The sequence below is a fragment of the Lactuca virosa genome, chromosome 6 (assembly GCF_052849685.1).
Source record: "Lactuca virosa cultivar CGN04683 chromosome 6, Lactuca_virosa_CGN04683_v6, whole genome shotgun sequence".
Classification (NCBI taxonomy): Eukaryota; Viridiplantae; Streptophyta; class Magnoliopsida; order Asterales; family Asteraceae; genus Lactuca; species Lactuca virosa.
In genome coordinates this window covers 6098874-6109629 of record NC_136431.1, presented here as the reverse complement: position 1 = coordinate 6109629, position 10756 = coordinate 6098874, and the positions used below count along the sequence as shown (strand labels likewise).

Here is a 10756-nt window from a genome sequence, read left to right as displayed (position 1 = left end):
TGGTGTATATGTTCCTATCCATGTGAATTTGTCATAGCCATAATCACAAGACAAGGTTAGTGATAAATCCAAACTCATATGGACTGAACTTATTCAATCTTATTTTCTTGCCACCCGGTAGCACAAGGGCCTATCAATGCTTCCAGGTTGTTATGCAAACAACTGAGAACTCATAGAACTCATATGCAAAGTCAACTTTAACTGGAATGGGCGCAGGAACAAGAATATGTCAACACGATAGGTTACAAACCTCAAGTCGTGTGCTAGTGATTAAACAATACTCCTGATTAGTTCTTGAAACTATCTCAAGATCTTTTATGACTCCCACTGTCCTCTTGACATATAAGATTCTCTTGTCAAGAACCATCCCTTGACAAAACAAATATTCAGGAGTTAGTGCAGATTCTTATCAAGTTAAACACTTCATACAATACAATTGGTCTTAGTTGGTCTTCGTTTTATCCAAAACATCATAACTAACCAACTTTAAATGTACAAGAATAGGAAACATCTTACTCTACATTTGACAAGTGTTTTGAACCTTTCTTAAGATTATGTCACTCAAGGCTCAATCTTGGCGTATGACTCTAAGACTTGATTTTGGGACGAAGTATGATTTATCTTTTGATTTAACCATTTCAACAATTCACGATTCCCCTCCTTCGCCAAACAAATGCACTAAGGTGTCCTTATAGAATCAATTGTGATATGGTTCCATAATCACTAAGATAATCATAAAACAGGATACTCAAGTACTCTTCCATCTCTGGAGAAACTTTTATCTTTCTACCTTATTTGATTCTTCTCATCTGTTCTGCCATACATTGAAACTTTTCAATGTTTCAGAATTACACTTAAACTTGTAAGCATAACCATATTTACTAAACTTTAGTAAATCATAACGAATAATCTTATCAACCTTTGTGGTGGACCTAACCAGCGCACAACCTAATGTACCCGATCCTTTAGTCCTTCTCTTGACTCACATATACATGTGAACAAGGACTTAGTCTTAATTTCCTAAATATGAAAATTCTCATTCATCACATAATACAAGTTGCAAAATTCCAAGTTTCTATCCAACTGAAACTTGGGTGATGAGAATCTTTCCTTATTTGGTAAATTATGACACTACCACAAATGAAAGAATCAAATCCATTTTCCAATACTGCTTATCAATGGAAACATATAAACAACAATTTTTCACAAATGCCATTGTAAGGATACTTAAAATAAATAAATCAAAATTTTCTTTTATTTTTAAACTTTGCGGAAAAATCTTATCCTTACAATGCAAATACATATGAAGAAACATGTTGTTATCTATTCCTAAGCAACATATCATAACTCTTAAGCAGCAGCTCAAAATTCTGATCATTGAACCATGAGATCGAAATCCATCTTCGCGATCAGAATCAGCACACTCTTTCTTTAAGCTTCCTTTGATTCTTCCAAAACATCAAAATGTAATTACATTACATCATGTATTAAGAATCTTCAAAAGAGACTTCATAGAGTTAGATAATGGACTTTAACCTGAAGCAAAGTCAAACCTTTTTGACTTTCACCATCCTTATGAACTTTTAGGTAAACTCGGCAGCTTCGCAACCAATGCCCCTTCTTTTGGCAAAAGAAACATATGGACCTTTTGGAAATGGTACACTTGAGTGTCTCAGACTTAGCCTTTCTCTTTACCATTGGTCAAATGACTTGACCATGGCCAATCCCTTTCTATTGGGAAGAGAAAGCTTTTCTGAACTTCTAATGTTACCATTGTCAATGTCCATGGAAGTTTTGGGAAGCAGATCAATCAAATTTGCTTTACCAGTGCTCCAAATCATTGCAAATTTAGCAGCATCAAGCAAATAGTTAAGATCACTAAGGTTCATATCGTGATCTGTCATCAGGGTGTGACTGAAGAACTGAGTCGACAGCCAGCTACCTCGAGACTTCGACACCCGACTCTCCCGGCTTGCCAATATGTGACTTAACCTCTAAGATGTAAGCACATATAGTCTTTGCTTGCCAATAGGGATTGAGTGACTTAGAACTTTTCAAGTCTTGAAACTTGTGGGATAGGGAGAATTATTGAAGGAGGTGGAGGAAGTGAAGCATGATTTCCAGTCCCATTAATGCACAACAAAGGGATTAATCTTTCACCTTGATTGCCACGTGGGATATCATCTTCATTAGGAAGGCTTGTTCCTAAAGATTTGGGAAGACCATAATTGTCTAAAATAGACATTTATGAGGGAGAAATTCAAGTTTAGTTCATTTAAAGTCCTTAACATAACACCCAATATGAAATATTAAGACTAGGACCCAACAACCTATTTATAACTGGAAGAGGGATGCCGTAATCCAAACTATAAAATAGTTGAAGGTAGGTAAATGACGATTTACCAATTTCCACCATGAAAACGAAATATAATTAAGTTTTAACTGGATTTGAAACTCCTAGATCTTTTGAGATACATTGAACTTTCAATGGCATGTTTGAATCTCGATTGTGCCCTCTCAAGTTTGTGACTGGGATGCCGAGGATCACAAACAAGGTGTGAATAACCATGCAAATTGACTTGGTACCCTCAACTTTATCACCTAATTGATGTGTCGGTTAACCACACGCGCTCCACCAATCTATGATAAACTTAAGTTACCCTTCGCCACACATTGTCAGTCCCATGTTAGTATTCCAGTTAACCACACACACTCCACTAACGACTTAACAAAGGTGCAAAGTGTAATTTCATGGGTTAGCACCATTTCACATTTTCCTAAGTAACTACGATTGGGAATTTATAAGTGTTTAGTTACTTAGTATTTATCATTATACTTTTAATGAAGGGAGAATTATAGTCTTTATCCTACCCGTTCGGCTAACGACCCTCCACCAGTCAAGGAAGCGGTGGGTGAGAGTGGACACCCATTAAACTGTCATTTTATAGGCAGTAACCTTATACCCCCCCTTATAGACCGGCTTCGTGAATGAGGCCTACTAACGGTAAGATTGACTTTATCTTATACATATATATATAATTAAAATTATAATAAAAGTATAAGGGTTGAATTTTAAACCTTTAAAATTCTAGGGTTTGATTTGGAATTAAAGTATACATGGGGAGGTAACTTTGCAAATTCCAAAACTTGAGGGCAGGTATTGAAACTTTTCAAACTCTTGGATTTTCATAACTTATGAGTTTAATTAAAGTTTTAAAAACTTTAATGAATAGACTCTTGAATATCCATAACTTGAGGACAAGTTATGAAGTCCATAAAACTATTTATGAGAAAAAGACTCTTCATTTTGTAACCTATGGCACTTTTATGAGTTTTAAGATTTATAAATGTGATTTTTCATATAACTTGAGGACAAGTTACAAAAACACATTTTATGAACTACTCTTAGATCAATTTGGATTGAAAACAACTAACACGTAATTTTTTTTCCATTAATCTAAACTAACTCATAAAACAAGGTGACACAAAAGCTTTAGGTAATCCATAACTTAAGGACAGGTTATGGAGTCCATACAATGTCATTAAGATCAAGAATTACACTAACAAACAATTTGCACATAATTCCTATGATCTACCAAAACTCATAAGCATGAACAATCCATATCAACAAATTTTCAAGAATCATATAAACATATATAAAACTTGAAACTTTGATAACAACTTTGAAATTGGTTTACCATAATCATTATCACATTAAAAACAGGTTTTATAAGTCCAAAACAGTTTAAGGTAATGATTCTAGACCAATTCTTGCCTTAAAAGTCGAAAATATGCTGTCAGGGGCTTCTACTCGTCAAGTGTATGAACCTACTCGACGAGTAGGATGAATTTCTTCATAGACTCGGCAAGTCCATCAGTGGACTCGACGAGTCCAGTGCCCAGGAAGCCAGAATTTTCGATTTTAAGCTATTTCAGCATGTATAACTTCAAAACAAGCCTAGGCTCTGATACCACTGTTGGTTTTTGAGCATTCTAACACTCCTAAGGTGTTCATGCAACCCTAAATACCTTGGATCTATGTTTTCACTAATTATACATGCAAATGGTTTCCAAGGTATTAAACCTACAACTAGCATGCATTTGATATAAACCATATAATATACTAGTTAGGATAACATACCTTTTGATGGAGCTTGAAGTCATGATGTATTTGGCCTTAAAGATCTTAGCCCGAATAGTGTGGAAGCCTCAAGTGGAATCACAATACATCATGAACAAAGGAGGAACTTGAGAGAGAATTCCATACACCCAAAAACACCATGAACTCCAAGAATGACTCAAGTGGTGTTTTTTAGGCTAAGAGCATGTATTTATATGTGTGGATTCCAAGGGTCATGGGTATAACCCAAATCCATACCCATGGGTTTTATGATCCATGGTTCATGTGGCCCAACTCTTTATGTATCAATACATAAACTTGGTCCAACATGGATCATAAGCCCAACACATATAAATATAACTAATTATCATAATTAGTCCCCATAGATTTAATTAGTCTCTTTTGATAAATAAATTAATTCCGAATTAATTCTTGATCAATACTAATTAAAACATATGATTTTATATTAATATATTATAACTTATAATATATTAATAAACGATAATTAACCTTCTCTTAAAAGTCCATCCTAACAAATTGTCCTGATGATATGCAACTCAAATGGACCATGGTACTCTCGGGTCGAGTACATACCAATAATAGTCATGGGCTTAGACATCTAATCCAACACAAACAACATATTTTCTTTGTCATTTTTACAGAATAGCGTTGTACACACGTCCGCACAATAGATGTCAATCCACATTTCAACCTAGTTATATATATATATATATATATATATATATATATATATATATATATAGAGAGAGAGAGAGAGAGGTAAATATTCTAACTAATTATTGTGTGGATGTAGGAATGATTGTAGGGCAATTATTTCAAAAACCTAAATAAGTGTAAAGTTGTAATCTTATCTATTAATTAATTTTAATTATTAAATAATATTTAATAAATTCCTAAAATATTGGATTAATTTCCCTTAAATCGTGCCTAATATGTTACCACCAATTCATATCGTCTTCTTCAATCCAACCCTACCATCGATCGACTCCGTCTGATATACCCCTCTACGCCTCCATCGATGATGTGTCTCCCAAACTAATCAATCATCAAATTCTCATTTCCACCATCACTAAACCCAACATACTCAACTAGCATCAAATAGAACATGGTGACATTAGTGATGGCAACAACCACCGATCCGACGTTGTATGGACCGGCGACAACGCTCTCAGCCATGGAAAATTGGAACCCCGGTGTATCCTTTCAGTTATTGTTCTCTACTTCCAATACCTCTCCTCCATTTATAGTCCCTAATTCATATACCTTTCTAAACTAGAATTTTTTTGTATAAACTTTTGGTAAAGCCAAGTAAACGGAGATGTGAGATTACTGGAGCACGATAAAGGGATAGTGGAGGAGGATCATTTAGATAATCGATGGGAAGAGGCTACATGCGAGGTTGTTGATGAGATCATCTTCCTCAGCAAACACACCGCCGTCACTAATCGCCCTGCTCTCACCAATCACCCAATCGGTATTACTCTAATTTGTTCATTAATGATTAATGGTTAGCCATTAACATGATTCACTAGTCGATTCTAAGCTTCTTATCATGTATTTGATTAGGTTTTCCTCATCTAAAAGAAGGACATGCTCCTCCACAAGGAGGAAAACCTGGATGGGCAGCAATTCCTAACCCTCGAATGACACCATGGTTGATACTCTTAAAAAAACTGGCCCAATCTCATAACTTGGTTCCTGAATTCGAGGTACTCTTAACTTCAATTCTAGCAAGAAACTCATAACATCTTACATTCTTAATTTTTTCACTAAATCAACATCCCACTTGCACTTTTGTCCTGAACATGATACCTCATGAATCATCTACAATACTGGAAAACAACTCTAACCTAATTTGCAGTAAGATATCTTGACATTATGGTTCAATATATGTTGTTAGCTAGTAACATAAATACTCTTTTCAACTTAGATGTTGTAGATCACTTTGGAGGCTACTCATCATGGTCCAGTTAAAAGTAAACCAATAATGTTTCTTGAGATAGGTAAATAATAACATCTCAAACTTCTTATATTGTGTAATTCTTCATGTTTTTGAATTTTGAGTTCAAATTAAATGAATGTAACCCAATTCTCTTGGGTTGGATAGCTAGCACAACTGAATGTTGGAATAGGCAAGATGTTGCTCAAGTTCAGTACATTTCCATGACTTAATTCTATCATTAGTCGCATACTTTCATCATCTGATTATTTTTTTTCTTGATTTTTGAAGTTAGTTTAGGAAGGATTAGGAGTTGGAAGTGGAGAGGCTATTGGAAACTAGAACATGTATACCCATTATGGCATTATTTCAATCATCTGATGTTGGACAAATTACAAATATACCCCTATTGGCTAAATTTTATTGTTTTGTTATTAATCAAGTATTTTTTTACATTTTCATTTTTTTACCATGGTGATGCTACAATATATTTTTCATATGATATCGGGTCATATGTTGCACGACAGGTGTTTGTCGAAAATGCATGAAAGAGAATCTAACCATGTAGTATTCATTCTGTCAGAACTACTGAAGTTCGTTTTAATATTTGTCATATAAAAGCGTTCACACAAAATGTTATTCTTACATAATTCGATTTCATGACTACTATTCTCATAGAATGCTTTATTTCATGGCAGTTATTCTTATACAATGAATGAATGGCACATGATGATCAAGGGCATGAAGGTTGGATGATGGTGTGTGGGATGGAGATAGACATTGGTCACTAGTGAAAGCACTATTCATCGTTATATTCTGACAGAATAATTTACAATAAAATGATAAGACAATATGTAATACTAGTATATTTTGGTAGAATATTTAGGTAGAATAATCAATAAATTGTGTTTATTTGTTGATAGTGAGTGTTTCATTATTATAGAATAATATATAATTTTTTTTAAGAATATGATGAAATTTTTTACCTTGAATCCAAAAAATTGTTATTCTTCGATAAATTCATTCAATAAAAAATGTTGTTATTTTGTTTGAAGAATGATATTATCATTCTAACAGAATGTCATTCTGTTAGAACGAAATCGGGTTTAATTAAAAATTACATAAGAATTAAAATTGAAGGTAATTAATTATCCCCAAAATTTTGGAATTTTCCTTTTTTAAATTTTTTCTCAATTGACTAAAGTACCCTTATAGTAAAATTAGATAATATTTTTCACTTACTTTTAATTCAATAATATTCATTAATCACTTTGTTAAAATAATTTAAATAATTGGTCCATAATCAACCCCACAGCCACACAATAAATAGTTAGAATACAATAACTTAACCTAACTCTATATATATATATATATATATATATATATATATATATATATATATATCAAGGTGTAAGTCTAAGCTCCGCTATCTAAAATTTCAGGCTTCGCCACTGCTAACATCTATTTTTATGACGACGGTTACAGTGAGCATTTGGATCTCTAGACAGGACTTTAATAGGTTCAGTCTAAGGTCCACTAATTTTTGAAAAACCGGTCCAGTGCGATTCCAGTTCCGTTCGGTCCAAATACTTACTCCTACAGTCGTAATAGATAATTAACTTTTGATAGGGCTTCAACGAGTTGTACTATATGCACCTAAAGTTATACTGGTCCAACATGTACAAGAATCGAAAAACCCGGACCTAGATCGGATCGGCCTCAATCGGTCCAGTCTAAGAGCTATCAATGTCTGTCAAACCAGTCTGGTAGAAGAGTCGATTAGGTCTGGTTGGGTCCAGTTGCTCACTCCTATAAAGGTATATTGGATTTTTTGTTGGTACGGTTGAAAAAGATGAATGCATCAATTCTATTAAAATAAATCCACACATCATATATTAAAACAATTATTTCTAAAAGAAATCATTAATTAGTGTCTTGATAATGAGTCTCCTCGATTGGCTAAGCCAACCTGGATCAGATTTACAAATTATGGCATTTTTAGTCACGGGGTGGAGTACTTCTATTTCTAAATATATTAATTTTTGTAGGTTATCTGGATCACACGTAATTATATAACATTCTTTATGTTTCCTAAATATAAAAGGTACATCTTCAATAAAAGACTAAAACAAAAAAGAAGGTAAATTAATTGACCAATACATGCGTACATCAAGACTCTTATTTCCGTGAACATTTTAAATAGAATGGCTGGACCATGATTATTAAACGAAGTACAGCCTCTATGAAAGAAATGATGAAAGAATATTTTTTGTTTCTCAGTAATAGTAATATATAATATTTGATGGATCAAATTCTAACATCCGTGTCCGACATCACGCCAAGCAAAGCTCTTACATAGTTACATGTTATTACTGTGGGCTCTCGTTTATAAAATATTAGAAAACATTTAACCAAATTATTTCTTTTCGTCATGAAAATATTCATTATTCCCATTTGGGCCGAACACCGGAGCAAAGATTCTCTTTGAATTTGGTGCAGTATCTTGTCTTAAAGTACCATCCAATGAAACTAGTTCCTGCATTCCTTCACATGCATGTTAGGGATCTCTAATAATAGGATAAGCTTCTACTCCATCCTTTAAAATGTGTATCATGTAGAGTCACGTTCCTATTAATAAAATACTCAATTTTATCTATATAAACCCTACAATCACATATGAAACCTCACCTTACATCCCTCCTTCCAAGTAAATCAAATTCTGGCCAACAGTTGGAACCAATGGCTTTCAACAAATCTTCCACTCTCTTCCTAACTATTAACATCCTCTTCTTTGCAGCCACACAGGCTTGCTTCACTTGCCACACTCCATCTGTTCCATTGCCTGAAAAACCCATTGCTCCAAAGGGAAACTGCCCTAGGGATGCCCTGAAACTGGGTGTGTGTGCTAAGTTGCTTAATGATTCCATTGGGACTGTCATTGGTAACCCACCGGACCACCCTTGCTGCTCAGCCCTTGGTGGCCTTCTCGACCTTGAAGTCGCAGCCTGCCTTTGCACTGCTTTGAAAGCCAATGTTCTAGGGATCAACATTAATATCCCTATCTCACTTAGCTTGCTTGTTAACACTTGTGGCAAAGAGCTCCCAAAGGATTTCATTTGTGCCTAGAAATGTGGAAGAATTTGCCAAAGACCTCCCTACATTCATTGTGTCTACGAGTTTCGTTTTACTTATTATGTTTGCTTTACAATGTGATTTCCCACTTCAGTAGCATTTCTTTCTCAGTTTAGGTGATTGTTGAGCATCAACTTGGTTCAGATGTTCACGTTGTTGTACTTTGATTTAGCAATGTATTGTACCCTTGCATTAGTTTGCAATCGATGTGATATATAATTGATTGTTTCGAACTTGTTCACAGCAACTTGATTATGATGAATTAAACCCTATAAACTGAAAATTTCCTTGAAGGAAAACTTTCAGCAGTCAAGACTTTTGGTCTGAGATGAACAGCAGAGCCTGAGACCAGAACAAGAAATGGTCTCGCCCGCCACCGATAAGCAAATTGACTGCCTTCATGTCCGATATCCATTATATCGAGCTTTCCATAATTGTCAAGATACTCCCCTTTTTTGTTTTCTATATATTATCTAATCACGTGAATATCAAGAATATTACTAACGTAAGAGGATTTCAAAATATCACATTTTACTTTTAAATTCTATTTTTTTGCCAAACGTACAAAAGCATCAAAGTTATATAAAAGACTATTTTGTAATATTAGAAGGTATTCTTCAGTATTTGATGTTTCTCTTTAGTTACATCATATACTTATATATGACCTCCCGGAAGTATATCAATGTGTTACCACAACAAAAAGATCATATTCGATTATATCGTCTAGATCTTTTAGCAATTAATTATTGGTACTACGTTAGGTGATTATTTGTAAACATGCCTTCATAAGTATCGGGTCATTGAAAAGCATGAAGAAAAAAGTGCATCTTTGAAAACTTTGTGCTGAAATCGAAGCTTTAAACATGAAAAGATTGTCAGTTGTTTTACAAAGTTTAAATATCTTATGCGCGTTATGTTGAAGAACATAAGCATCTTAATGTTCTTACCTTTTATTAATGAATTCCGTTATTATATTACACGAATTCCAAAAGGTTTTTTGTAATACAACAATATCGAACTTTAGTGGCGATGGGCGTCGCCAGTAAAGGTACAAATGTCACCACTAAAGGTATTAGCGGAGACATGGGCCGCTAAAGGGTTGCCGCTGTTGGTTGTTGTCGATGTCGCCGCTAAAGGTATCTCCCCTCTAATGCTCTATATCGCCACTAATGCTTCGTCGGTACTAATGCTCACTGTCATGCCTAATGTTCATCATCGCCACTAATTGTAGTTTTCTACCTTTTTAGGTGTTCTTTGGTTCGCATAATGTTTCAGAAGAAACTGGAATTGGAATTGGAAAATGAATTTGTCAGGAATTTGAAGTCAATTCCATATCCTATTTGATTAGTAGGAAATTGAATTAGAATTAATTTCAGATTCTATTTGATTCTCACGAAATGGAATTGGAATCATGTAAAATGATAGAATTACCCTTTTTGTCCGTTTTGCTTAATTTTACATTATTTTCTAACTTATATGTAAAGATATATTATATAAATTATAAAAAATAGTAAGATTTCGGCAGTAGTTGTTGTAGTGGTGGT

At 34.1% G+C, this 10756-nt stretch overlaps 2 pseudogenes; both read left to right on the top strand.

The window, feature by feature from the left end:
* Nucleotides 1-5246: 5246 nt before the first annotated feature.
* LOC145121307 (D-aminoacyl-tRNA deacylase-like) lies at nt 5247-7787 on the top strand (annotated as a pseudogene).
* Nucleotides 7788-8746: 959 nt separating this feature from the next.
* On the top strand, nt 8747-9445 carry LOC145118534 (putative lipid-binding protein AIR1B pseudogene; annotated as a pseudogene).
* The last annotated feature ends 1311 nt before the right edge of the window (nt 9446-10756 follow it).